This window comes from Theropithecus gelada, chromosome 11 (genome assembly GCF_003255815.1).
Source record: "Theropithecus gelada isolate Dixy chromosome 11, Tgel_1.0, whole genome shotgun sequence".
NCBI classification, from domain to species: Eukaryota; Metazoa; Chordata; class Mammalia; order Primates; family Cercopithecidae; genus Theropithecus; species Theropithecus gelada.
The window spans coordinates 60,137,111-60,150,827 of record NC_037679.1 but is presented as its reverse complement, the minus strand read 5'-3'; the positions used below and the strand labels follow the sequence as shown (position 1 = coordinate 60,150,827).

At 37.6% G+C, this 13,717-nt stretch overlaps 1 protein-coding gene across 3 annotated transcripts in view; it reads right to left on the bottom strand.

Annotated features, from left to right (window-relative positions):
* Window positions 1–13,717, bottom strand: part of ANO4 (anoctamin 4) — a 408,206-nt gene that overhangs the window by 189,656 nt on the left and 204,833 nt on the right. The gene's annotated exons all lie outside the window — the stretch shown is intronic.

Genomic DNA, 13,717 nt, shown 5'->3' with positions numbered 1-13,717 from the left:
TTATCTTCTATCAATATTACTTTCTGACACTGGCACAATCAGTTCAACAATGCCCTCCATGTCCATGGTTCTCAACTGGGACCAATTTTGTCTCCCAGACCACATTTGACATTGTTTGGAGATATTTTTATTGTCATTACTGGGGAGAGGGGGACAGTGAAAGTGGTATTCAGTGAGTAGAGGCCAGGGATGCTGCTAAACATCCTACAATGCACAGGACAGCACCTACCACAGAGTGATCAAGCCCAGAATATTAATTAGGTGCTGAAGTTGAGAATTCCTACTCTTCATGAAAGGCCCAAGGGATTTGACTCTAGAAGCAGCAGCTAACTTGGGAAAGGGAGAGAGGTCTTTCTTTCCCATCAGAATCACTGTCTGGAAGTCATGGGGCTGCTGCCACTTGAGCTCAGGAAAATCAGTCGGTCATGGCGATCTATTAGAGAATAGGTGATATTAAGACAACCTTATCACCTGCCAGCCACTCAGTATCTTCAACAGAGATTAGATAGTCTGCTGTGAGAGAATGCCCAGCTGAACCCATGGTCAGTAAGAAGACTGTAGACCATATAAACACTCCACAGGCATAAAAAGCATGTGCCCTTCATCCATATTTCATCACTGTTTCTGATATTATCAGCTATAACTACAAGGTAAGTTTTAGAAACAAAATAAAATCTTTGATTCAAACTTACATTGATTCTCTAAGAAGAAAAAAGCAACTCTCAACTTTCAACGTTAACCAATTTTTAAAAATAAATTTTAATCAATAAGTATTTATTCAGTGCCTACCATGGGCAGACACTGAGCTGAGCTAGGAAACGGGGCTGAAATACTGGACATCCCAGGCACGGCCCTGCTCTCAGAGCTCACTGTCCAGTCAGAGCGGGAGTGAGGCCTTTCCATCCATGGGCACAAACATCACAAAGATGCTGTTCATCCAAACACGGTCACTTGTGAATGAATCCCATCACCCTCCTTAGACTTCTTCTCCTAAATAGAAAAATGTTCGATAATCATTTGCCTGGTAGAATCTTGCTGTTAGGTTCATTAAATGAGAAAGAGAGTCGAATACTCTGAGAAGTCCATTAAGAATGACAAGAAGGATGGGAGGCAAGGCTGGTTCAACACGTGCAAGTCAATGAACATAATCCATCACGTAAACAGAATCAATGACAAAAACCACATGATTATCTCAATAGATGCAGAAAAGGCCTTTGACAAAATTCAACAGCTCTTCATGCTAAAAACTCTCAATCAACTAGGTATTGATGGAATGTAGCTCAAAATAATAAGAGCTATTAATGACAAACCCCCAGCCAATATCATACTGAATGGGCAAGAACTGGAAGCATTCTCTTTGAAAACAGGCACAAGACAAGGATGCCCCCTCACCACTCTTATTCAACATTGTATTGGAAGTTCTGGCCAGGGCAATCAGGCAAGAGAAAGAAATAAAGGGCATTCAATTAGTAAATGAGGAAGTCAAATTGTCCCTGTTTGCAGATGACATGATTATATATTTAGAAAACCCCATCATCTCAGCCCAAAATCTCCTTAGGCTGATAAGCAACTTCAGCAAAGTCTCAGGATATAAAATCAATGTGCAAAAATCACAAGCATTCTTATACACCAATAATAGACAGAGAGCCAAATCATGAGTGAACTCCCATTCACAAATGCTACAAAGAGAATAAAATACCTAGGATTCCAACTTACAAGAGACGTGAAGAACCTCTTCAAGAAGAACTACAAACCACTGCTCAAAGAAATAAAAGAGGACACAAAACAAATGGAAGAATATTCCATGCTCAGGGATCAGAATAATCATTATCATGAAAATGGCCATACTACCCAAGGTAATTTATAGATTTAATGCCATCCCCATCAAGCTACCAATGACTTTCTTCACAGAATTGGAAAAAACTACTTTAAAGTTCATATGGAACCAAAAAAGAGCCTGCATTGCCAAGACAATCCTAAGCAAAAAGAACAAAACTGGAGGCATCATGCTACCTGACTTCAAACTGTACTACAAGGCTACAGTAACCAAAACAGCATGATACTGGTACCAAAACAGACATATAGACCAATGGAACAGAACAGAGTCCTCAAAAATAACACCACACATCTACAACCATCTGATCTTTGACAAACCTGACAAAAATAAGAAATGCAGAAAGGATTCCCTATTTAATAAACAGTGCTGGGAAAACTGGCTAGCCATATGTAGAAAGCTGAAACTGGATCCCTTCCTTACACCTTATACAAAAATTAATACATGGTGGATTAAAGACTTAAATGTTGGACCTAAAACCATAAAAGTCCTAGAAGAAAACCTAGGTAATACCGTTCAGGACAAAGGCATGGGCATGGATTTCATGACTAAAACACCAAAAGCAATGGCAACAAAAGCCAAAATTGACAAATGGGATCTAATTAAACTAAAGAGCTTCTGCACGGCAAAAGAAACTACCGTCAGAGTGAACAGGCAACCTACAGAATGGGAGAAAAATTTTGCAATCTACCCATCTGACAAAGGGCTAATATCCAGAATCTACAAAGAACTCAAACAAATTTACAAGAAAAAAAAAACCCCATCAAAAAGTAGGCAAAGGATATGAGCAGACACTTCTCAAAATAAGACATTTATGCAGTCAACAGACACATGAAAAAATGTTCATCATCACTGGTCATGAGAGAAATGCAAATCAAAGCCACAATGAGATATCATCTCACACCAGTTAGAATGGCAAAGATTAAAAAGTCAGGAAACAACAGGTGCTGGAGAGGATATGGAGAAATAGGAACACTTTTACACTGTTGGTGGGACTGTAAACTAGTTCAACCATTGTGGAAGACAGTGTGGCGAGTCCTCAAGGATCTAGAACTAGAAATACCATTTGACCCAGCAATCCCATTATTGAGTATATACCCAAAGGATTATAAATCATGCTACTATAAAGACACATGCACACGTATGTTTATTGTGGCACTACTCACAATAGCAAAGACTTGGAACCAACCCAAATGCCCACCAATGATACACTGGATTAAGAAAATGTGGCACATATACACCATAGAATACTATGCAGCCATAAAAAAAGGATGAGTTCATGTCCTTTGCAGGCACATGGATGAAGCTGGAAACCATCATTCTCAGCAGATGATCACAAGGACAGAAAACCAGACACCATAAGTTCTCACTCATAGGTGGGAACTGAACAACGAGATCACTTGGACACAGGGCGGGGAACATCACACACTGGGGCCTGCTGAGGGGTGGGGACCTGGGGGAGGGATAGCATTAGGAGAAATACCTAATGTAAATGATGAGTTGATGGGTGCAACAAACCAACATGGCACATGTATACTTATGTATCAAACCTGCACGTTGTGTACATGTGCCCTAGAACTTAAAGTATAATTTTTTTAAAAATGGAAAAAAAAGAATGACAAGAAGGAGAGAAAATTGAAAGCTATCATGCAACTCAAGTAATAGATCTGCAATTCATTCAGACCCAGGAAGGGCTGTGTGAACAGAATTAGGCGGCACAGATTGGTCAGGGCAGGAGTATACCATGCATTTGGGAAGGCAAGGGAGATACTCAAATGATTCCCTATTGCAAAGATTAGACGCTAAGCCTAAAAAACGACTTGGGAACAAAACAACAAGGACTCACATATTATAAGTGAACAACAAGGATCAAGGACCTTAAATTGCCTGGGAGACCAAAAATCAGCTAAAGAGTCTGAGTAAAGCATCAAACTCAGAGATTTATGAGGGCTGGCTCTGTTTATATCATTCCAGGATGGAGGCAGAGCAGAAAAGTCAGGGGAGGACCAGCAGGCAGGCAGATGGTGGTGATCTTTACATGATGAAAAGGTGAATTTACTTTGGCAATACTGAATCTACTAATCAAATCAAACATTTGCAATTATTTCAATTATTCCTCTAGTGAAAATCATTTGAGATGTTAGCTATTGTTAATTCCCTATGGATACGAGATCACAAATATATTGCAAGGACTCAAATAAATGAACAAATTAATTAATGAATTATTTTCTGTCATTTGTTCATTGAACCAAGATTTAGAGTTAAGTGCTGGACATGACATGAGTGGGAAGCCCTCACACTTCCAGGCAAGAGAACAAAGTTTGGGAATCAATGCTATAAAGGCAATGAAAAAAAGAAAAAAACAGTAAGTGTATTTTAGAAATAGCCTAGAAGACAGTAAGAAATACGACCAAAAAAAATCAAAGACTGATTCATTGCTCTTTTCTTTACTTCTCTCCTATTTTCCAAATGTAGCAAAATAACCCCACCTTGATATTACAGTATAGAAGTACTTTAATCTCAGAAATTTCATATAGAGAAAAAAGAAGGTGAAATTACAGGTCATTGAAGAAGACACCAAGAGGGCTTCGCAGCATAATCCAAGTATCTATATTTATTCTCCAGAGCACCAGTTCATTATACTATTTTTGTCCTAAGTTCCAAGTTATTGCATCTGATACTCAGAATTCTCAAGGGATTACATACTGACCTCAAAGTATCACTTAAAAAAAAAGAACACCTCCAGGAATATTTTAGAAGGCAAAAAATTGTTTATATCTCAATTTTAACACTTATCAGATTGTTTTATAACAAGTCCATCTCCATGGTTTTAGACTAAGGTCCCTTTAAGGTGAAGAGCTAAGGTAGCTCCAATTTGGCATAAGGGCTACCAAGTAAGAGACACTCAATATGCATTTTAAGATAAATAAAATCTAATTGTAGGATTATATCAATTTTTAGTTTTTTCTTATTCTGATTACCTTAGTAAGATGGCTTGAAAATGTCTACTTCTCTCTTAGAATCACAGAGATTAAATATGAAGGAAGTGGGAAGGGAGACAAAGATAGGGATTACAGTTTATTGACACCTGCTGTGTGTTAATGATTTTCAGGTCTATTTTCTCATTTCATTCTCAAAACAATCTATGAGACAAGTATTATGGTAAAGAAGCCAAGTTCAGAAATGCTAGGTGTGGCCATGCAGCTAATAAGTGACAAAGATGAATTTTCATCCAATTCAGACCCCGAATCCATGCCATTTCTAGCTGGCTTTTATTTTTGTGGGAAGCATTCTACTGTTCTTAAATCATGTTTGGCTTTCAAGAATGGGAAGTCATTTAACCACCAAGCAATTATCTTGTTGCCGTTTCAACATTTATCTGAATAAAGCTAGACTTTACATCTGTAGCCTGACAGCTCTGACAACTTTCTAAAATTTAACAAATAGATCCATTATTGTTTCAAAAATTCAGGGAAATACAAAGACACAATACAGCTTTGAATACTTTAGGCTGGGATTTTAAGAACTAGACACTATTTAACATGTATATGACACAAGCAAGACCAAGACTCTCTAGATGCTCATTACTCTTCAAAGGCATCTTGACAGCATCCCTAAGGCAAAGGCTGCCTGATTTAGCAATGAGAAAAAAGGGGGTTTAAATTTAAAAACTCAAAATAAACAAATAAAGCAATTAGAAAGGACATAATGCTTCCTTCACTGGTTTTACTCCCTTCTAATAGGCCAGCAGTTTTCAATCTCTGTTCTCTGGAACCCTATTGCCCTTTTGAGGAGTTTCACGGGCCATGCAGAGGACAGAGAGACAACTGAGTGGGCAAGGCTCACCTTCTACCCCTATCTATACCAAACAACTCAGTTTCTGTTTTGTATATTGAAGTTATCTGTTGATCATATATTGGGGAAGAAACACATTTTACTGCTTTTACAAAAGTTAGAAACTTCTGCTAGTGTGTTCTGGCAACAATTAAATGGTGTGTTGACATCTCCCTAAAGAAAACCTGGGGTTCTAGTTATTATAGACATGACAGCAGGAACCTTCCTTCTGCCACAGAAAGTTATTGAGATTTAAAATATGCCTTTGCAAACGAACAAAAAGTCATGAGATTAAAAAAAATATTCATTTAAAACTAATTTCTATATGGAACTGGCATAAAAACAGACACACAGATCAGTGGAACAGAACAGAGAACCAAAAAACAAATCCATACATCTATAGTAAATTCATTTTTGACAATGGTGCCTAGAACATACATTGCAGAAAGGACAGTCTCTTCAAGTGATGCTGGGAAAACTGGATATCCATACGCAGAAGAATGAAACTAGACCCTTAGCCCTCACCATATACAAAAATCAGCTCCAAAATGGATTAAAGACTTAAATCTAAGGTCTCACAGTAAGAAACTACTAAAATGAAACATTAGAGAAACTCTCCAGAGCATTGGACTGGGCAAAGATTTCCCCCAAGCACAGGCAACCAAAGCAAAAATGGACAAATGGGATCTCATCAAGTTAAAAAGCTTCTGCACAGCAAAGGAAACAATCAACAAAGTGAAGAGACAACCCACAGATTGGGAGAAAATATTTCCAAACTATCCATCTGACAAGGGATTAATAACCAGAATATATAAGGAGCTCAAACAACTCTAGAGGAAAAACATCTAATAATCCAAATAAAAATGGGCAAAATGTCTGAATAAGGCATTTCTTAGAAGAAGACATACAAATGGCAAACAGGCACATGAAAAGGTGCTCACCATCACTGATCATCAGAGAAATGCAAATAAAAACTACAATGAGCTATCTCATTGTAAAATGTTCAGATTTCATAATGAGATGTCATTTCATTGTAAAATAAAGTTGGAAATCAGGGCTCACCTCAGCTGAAATGGCTTTTATCTAAAAGGCAGGCAATAACAACTGCTAGCAAGGATGTGGAGAAGAGGGAACCCTCACACACTGTTGGTGGGAATGTAAATCAGTACAACCACTATGAAGAACAGTTTGGAGGTTCCTGAAAAAACTAAAAATAGAACTTCCATATGATCCAGCAATTCCACTTCTGGGTATATACCCCAAAGAAAGGAAATCAGTTTGCTAGCTATCAGCACTCTCATGTTTACTGCAGCACTATTCACAATAGCCAAGATTTGGAAGGAACCTAAGTGTCCATCAACAGATGAACAGATAAAGAAAATGGCAGTATATATACACAACGCAGTACTATTCAGCTATAAAAATATGAGATCCTGTCATTTGCAATGATATGGATGGAACTGGAGGTCATTATGCTAAGTGAAATAAGCCAGGCACAGAAAGACAAATTTTGTATGTTCTTATTTGTGGGAGCAAAAAATTAAAAACAATTGAACTCATGGAAATAGAGAGTAGAATGGTGGTTATCAGAGGCTGGGAAGAGTAGTAGAGTGGAAGGGAGGTGCGGATGGTTAATGGGTACAAAAATATAATTAGATAGAATGAATAAGATCTAGTATTTGATAGCACAACAGGGTAACTAGAGTCAATAATAACTTATTGTACATTTAAAACTAAAATTATAATTGGATTGTTTGTAACACAACGAAAGAATGGATGTTCAAGGTGGTGGATACCCCCACTTACACTGATGTGATTATTACACATTGTACGCCTGTATCAAAATATTTCATGTGCCCCATAAATATATACACCTACTATGTACCCACCAAAATTAAAAATTAAAATATAAAAGATGTCATTGTCATTGCCTGACTCAATAATGGCAATGTTTATAAAACAGCACAGATGATGGTATTGTATATACCCCCAGCACACTGCAATGGGGTTGAGATCATTACTCGTTTCTGATTTAGCGTATTTGCTAAGAAGAGCTTCTCTTACTACTGCTTCATTGTAAAGGAAAGGCGGACGCCTTGGTTACTTCTATAGCAAGGTAAATAATGATGATGGCACCTCTTACAGTCCTGGGAATTATATTTAGAGAAGAACTGTGTGCCTAATTCAATCTTTGCTCATTTGTTAGCCTTGGCGACTTTTTCATAACATAAAGTGAGGTCATTCACACTCTGCATAAAAGATCCTCCAAGTCTACTGACCATAATTTCACCTTCTTTGGAAAGAGCATGAGCTTTGGATTCAGACAGACCTGAGTTCAAATGCCAGCCCTTCCACTTATTAGCTATTAGATTGGGATATTTATCTTATTAAAGCTTTAATTTCTTTATCTTCTAAATATGGAAATACAATTTCCCAGACAGGATGAATGATTGAGGAATAAAGACGAAGGTGGCAGCCAACACTTATACACCCCTGACTGTGTACCAGGCACTGTCTTAAAGGCTTTACATAGATGTACTATTACTATTTCCCTTTTACAGATGTGGAAATTAAGGCAAAGAGAGTTTAAGACTAAATAAAATAACATAGGTAAAAGGTCAGCCACAAAATTGCCAGAAAAGACTACCTGCTCAATATACGCCAGCCCCCCGCTCACCCCCATACCTCCAAACCCTGCCATCTGCTCCTCTGAAATGGCATGACCGTGCAGGTTAAAAATAAAATTGGAAAATCTAAAGAATTAGATTCAAAGTGACTCACTCAGTGTCACTGAGAAATGATTCAGTCTCCTCAGCCACGAAAGCACACACCACCCCTAATGTAGGCACAGCCATATGATTATGTAAACACACGTGCAAGCACAAACAGTCCACAGGATAACAATGATCCCACAATCCTTCTAACTCCTCAGGTCTCATTGCAAACACTATCTTGTGCCCTCTTTCCTTCATCAGAACCTGATGGAATGCAACACAATCATGTCTTTCAGGGTATGGATGCCACTCAACAGTGTCCCTACAGTCTATACCCCGATATGCAGGGAATCAAGAAAGGAAAAACTAGGAACAAAACAAGAGGGGTGGGCAACAAATGGCAGGGGCATGAATGGTCTCTAAAAAGGGCTGGACATTGAAAATAATTTAAAGCAAGAATGAAAAAGTTCAGTGTAACCTTTGAATGATATGCTTCATAGTAGCTAGCTAATATAATAAATGCTCATATACGTACACACACACACACGCCTGATTCATGAACTGCAGAGCTTTAAGACATGATTCTCAATCAAATTTCAGAAGGAAATATTTTTAAATACTTACTTCTTAAAATGTTCGGATTTGAAAACTTTGGTGATTAAAAAAGCAGTGTTTTTCTTTTTGTTTGTTTGTTTTGTTACAATAGATGCTACTGTACATAAGATTTGAGTAGGCACTCCACTCCTTAAACCACGGATGGAGGGAGTGAATCTTACTGGATGAACTCAAGAGTAGGAATTGCATTGTAATATTGTTATCATTTCATCAAACTAAATCTATCTCCAAGTTCCCATTGCACCGGCTTCGTGGACAATTTAATTTCAGTTATTGCTGACACTCCCACTTTCCTGCCTCATGTATCCAGAACTGTGCTAAGGTCCTAGGAGTTTTGTAGAGAGCAGAACATTTAGAGAGATCAGTCAGGTGTCCAAGATACACTGGTTACCACTGAGCTGCCCGCTTTTCAAGTCTCCAGTGACTCCACACATTCACTCAGTCACTAACAAATATTAGTAAGCACCTACCACACTCCATGCTGTGTTCAAGGCACTGGAGATAAAATAAAGAAACAGAAGGATGAGACTGCCCCCTTCCCAGAGACTCCTAAGTTCCTTTCTCAGGCCAGGAACTCTCTGTGTGACTGACAGTTCATGTGGCTCCCACGCAGTCTCCCAGGCAAGCAACATAGCCATTCCCTCCCTTTCCATTCACCCTACCAGAAGCCTGGCTCCCTCTACAGGGCATCTCTCTTGCAATTTCTTCTTCCAACGGAGCATCAGTCTTGGAAGCTCAGGCTTTCAGAAAACAAAAGGCAGGAACTTTAAGTAACACAAAACTCTGCTGAAACAAAGGAGTTCAAGGGACCTGGCTACCATCTTGGAATGGAGAGTGAAGGGTGAGAGGGTGAGAATAGAGAGGAAGGGACAAATAACATCAAGGAAAAGAAACAAACACACATACACACACACACACATACGCACACACACACACACACCCTTGTTATACTTTCACATGTAAACGCCTTTTCCTAAAAAAGCAATCAAGTTGTTTTCGTATTGAACACCAAAACAAGATGTGATCTGAAAATGTTTTTATTTTTCATGAATTAGACTTTGTGCCAAACATTCACCACTGCCTTAAGGTATTATGCCTAGCACAGTATCTGACACATGACAGGCGAGATGGATGGATGATTAAAATAACTCTTTTCTTTTTTATAAGCTGTACATCTAATATGGAGGCTCTGAAAAACCACTTGAGAATGGCCAGCCACTCTGAGATATCTTTAGAATAGATGAGGCTATACTTAGGGTATGCACACTGAAAGATAAAATACTGTGAATGTATTTTGCAATGTAGAAGCATGGTGGTGAAATGTTTGCATCAAGATGTGAAAATATAATACAATTTTAAAAACACAAAGTAGTTCATTTTTTGTAATTATTTTTATTTAATTTAGTATTTAGCAGAACAAGGACTAACATACAATTAAAAATTGACTGTATCCCATAGTAACCATATATCCTTGGGGAGCTATATTCAGGTTTTTCACCTTTAAAGTGTAGAAAATCTTATCCATTATTACTTAGGGTTAAGATTGAAAAGAGATACTTTGGGAAAATACCATCATGGCTGGCCTACCCCAGACACTCAAGAAATGTTTGAAACACACACAAATACACACATGTAAGCATGCACACATGCACTTCTAGCTTGATCTTGAAGGTCTTATATATATATGTGTGTGTGTATATATATGCATGTATATACACATATATACATGCATATATATACATTTGAAGAAAAAAGTGAAAATTTTCCATCATCTTGTTAATCTTAACAAAAAGGAGAGGAATTAGACGGATATTCAGAATTCCATATTCTTTTTTTTTTATTATACTTTAAGCTCTGTGGTACATGTGCAGAACGTGCAGGTTTGTTACATAGGTATACACGTGCCATGGTGGTTTGCTGCACCCATCAACCCGTCATCTACATTAGGTATTTCCCCTAATGCTACCCCTCCTCTAGCCCCCGACCCTCTGACAGGACATGGATGATGCTGGAAACCATCATTTTCAGCAAACTAACACAAGAACAGAAAACCAAACATCGCGTGTTCTCACTCATAAGTGGGAGTTGAACAATGAGAACGCATGAACACAGGGAGGGGAATATCACACACTGGGGCTAGTCACAGAATTCTATATTCTTTACACACTTAATGATGGTCTCTCAAAGCTTTCCAGAAATGATAATCTAAGGTACAGTCCCTTAAAGTACCAAGCTACCTATTTTTATGCTTGGAGATTTCCATGAACTGGCTAAAAATTTCGATCATATTTGGAACCTAGATAGAGACTGAATGGCCCCAAATCTTTCCTTCCAGAAATGACCCAGCCTGTGTGGGCAGCTTCTCAAGTCTAATTAGCACAAAAGTTGTTTGCAATAAGAAAATAAATTAGTTCCAAAGCAGTAGAAAATGCATAAACTTATAAAGGGCTGGATTTGCATTTTAAAGTCAAGTAACATTTCCTTTTTTTTCTGTTAAGTACTCATAAATTTATACTCCTGTACCTGTTCATAGAGAGGTCACCCTTCTAAACTACAGAACAGTTAACATCAGATACAAACATGTCTTTACTAAGATCTGGTAATAAAAATTACTATAAAAATAGTACCTTACTAACCTTAAGTTCATTTTGATGTAAGTTCATTTTAGCTCCCCCTCCTTAAATGTAAGTTCATCTCTAGCACTTGCATGGAAGCTGACTTTTATCATTTATTGAAAAAAATTTAAACTCTTTGAGCACTGTACGACCTATCTTTCAAATCAAGTGAAGTAATTACATAATTTTATAACTTTCCATGAAAAGTTATTTTTTCTCCAATGTCTAATAATTTGATTTGTATTCTCCTGTGGATAGTTTTTCTCTTTTATTCATTAGTGTAATATAAAGGGATTGTTCAACCAGAATAAATAGCTGGTCCCCTTATATTCTTTGCTAAAAACATTTCTTTTAAAAGTAGCATCATCTTCAGTTTCAGGATCCTTCAACTCAATGTGTTTAATTCCTGTACTGAGCATATTCATGAAGGAATTAAATGAAGGAACAAACAGTCATCATTGTAGTCTGGTCTCCATTATTATCATGTTCCCTTGTCACTTAATTTCTCCCACTCTCAGTTGTTCCATCTGTAAGGTGGAGGTAATAATTATCTCATAAGGTCAAGAGGACAGTATAATGATAAACGGGGATAACTAAAAAGCATAAAATTATTCATAAGAAAAGTAACAAGAAAATGCAATGTCCCTAGGCATGGGCAAGGATTTCATGACTAAAACATCACAAGCAATGGCAACAAACGCCAAAATCGACAAATGGGATCTAACTAAAGAGCTTCTACACGGCAAAAGAAACTACCGTCAGAGTGAACAGGCAACCTACAGAATGGGAGAAAATTTCTGCAATCTACCCATCTGACAAACGGCTAATATCCAGAACCTACAAAGAACTCAAACAAATTTACAAGAAAAAAACAACCCCATCAAAAAGTGGGCAAAGGATATGAACAGACACTTCTCAAAATAAGACATTTATGCAGTCAACAGACACATGAAAAAATGCCCATCATTACTGGCCAGCAGAGAAATGCAAATCAAAACCACAATGAGATACCATCTAATACCAGTTAGAATGGCAATCATTAAAAAGTCAGGAAACAACAGATGCTGGAGAAGAAATAGGAACACTTTTACACTGTTGGTGGGAGTGTAAATTAGTTCAACCATTGTGGAAGATGGTGTGGCAATTCCTCAAGCATCTAGAACTAGAAATACCATTTGACTCAGCCATCCAATTACTGGGCATATACCCAAAGGATTATAAATCATGCTACTATAAAGACATGCACATGTATGTTTATTGTGGCACTATTCACAATAGCAAAGACTTGGAACCAACCCAAATATCCATCAATGATAGACTGGATTAAGAAAATGTGGCACACACACACCATGGAATAATATGCAGCCATAAAAAACAATGAGTTCATGTCCTTTGCAGGGACTTGGATGAAGCTAGAAGCAATCATTCTCAGCAAACGATCACAGGGATGGAAAAGCAAACACCATATGTTCTCACTCATAGGTGGGAACTGAACAATGAGATCATTTGGACACAGAGCAGGGAACATTACACACCGGGGCCTATCGTGGGGTTGGGGGATGGTGGAGGGATAGCATTAGGAGACATATCTAATATAAATGATGAGTTGATGGGTGCAGCAAACCAACATGGCACATGTATACCTATGTATCAAACCTGTACATTGTGCACATGTACACTAGAACTTAAAGTATAATAATAATAATAAAGAAAAGAAAATGCAATGTCCCAAAACTAGAATTATGAAAAAAATGCAATGGTTGTTTATGCAATGTTCTTCACATCAAAATCCCTCAAATCCAACATGAGATAAATTATTTGATCTTAAAAAAGGAGCTTCATCATCTAGAATTAGGGCTCTGATAATGAAATATCAATGGTAATGACTTAGTATGTGACACCACATCACCCATCCTCAATGCTAAATATTTAACTTGAGTAAATGTGTTGATTCTGATAAAATTCTGAGTGAAAGCTATAAAACAGAAGTAAAATACTCAAAGAAGAGCAAACCTTGATTACTCAAAATGCTTAGAAAATGAGGGTTCACTTCTTGCATGCAGCCCATCATCAATGACTCCAGATACTCATTTTGCAGAAGAAGT